Source organism: Cynoglossus semilaevis, chromosome Z (genome assembly GCF_000523025.1).
Source record: "Cynoglossus semilaevis isolate Cse_v1.0 chromosome Z, Cse_v1.0, whole genome shotgun sequence".
NCBI lineage: Eukaryota > Metazoa > Chordata > Actinopteri > Pleuronectiformes > Cynoglossidae > Cynoglossus > Cynoglossus semilaevis.
In genome coordinates this window covers 14,689,563-14,689,968 of record NC_024328.1, presented here as the reverse complement: position 1 = coordinate 14,689,968, position 406 = coordinate 14,689,563, and the positions used below count along the sequence as shown (strand labels likewise).

General features: G+C 46.3%; 1 protein-coding gene across 1 annotated transcript in view; it reads right to left on the bottom strand.

Annotated features, from left to right (window-relative positions):
• The window catches only part of LOC103398033 (G protein-coupled receptor kinase 5-like), a 20,552-nt gene that overhangs the window by 19,554 nt on the left and 592 nt on the right, over window positions 1-406 (bottom strand). The gene's annotated exons all lie outside the window — the stretch shown is intronic.

Genomic DNA, 406 nt, shown 5'->3' with positions numbered 1-406 from the left:
TACTTTTGTTTAAGTAATTATTGCACACTTTCTGTAAATCCTATAAACTTCATTTCACTTCTTAAATATCACTGTGTTTGTTTGCTATATGATATATTTAATTGAAATTGCTGTTCCGAACAACCAATGATACATAAAGGAAAATCTTGAAAATGATTTCTCCCCTTCTCCCTCTCTCTCCCTCCCTCCAGACATACATTTCAACCCCGGTCACGTCAGCAGATCCCGGCGTAAATACCAGCCGGCCTACGGTCGTCTCTCCCCGCTCCAGAAACAAGACATTCCCGGTGTGTGTGTGTGTCTCGGCATGTATAATATTGCGAAAGAGCACATTCATTTCCACAGACAGCGAAAGCGGATGTGGGAGGCCGCCCCCCCCTCTCCCCCCTCCCCCCCCCCCCTCTCT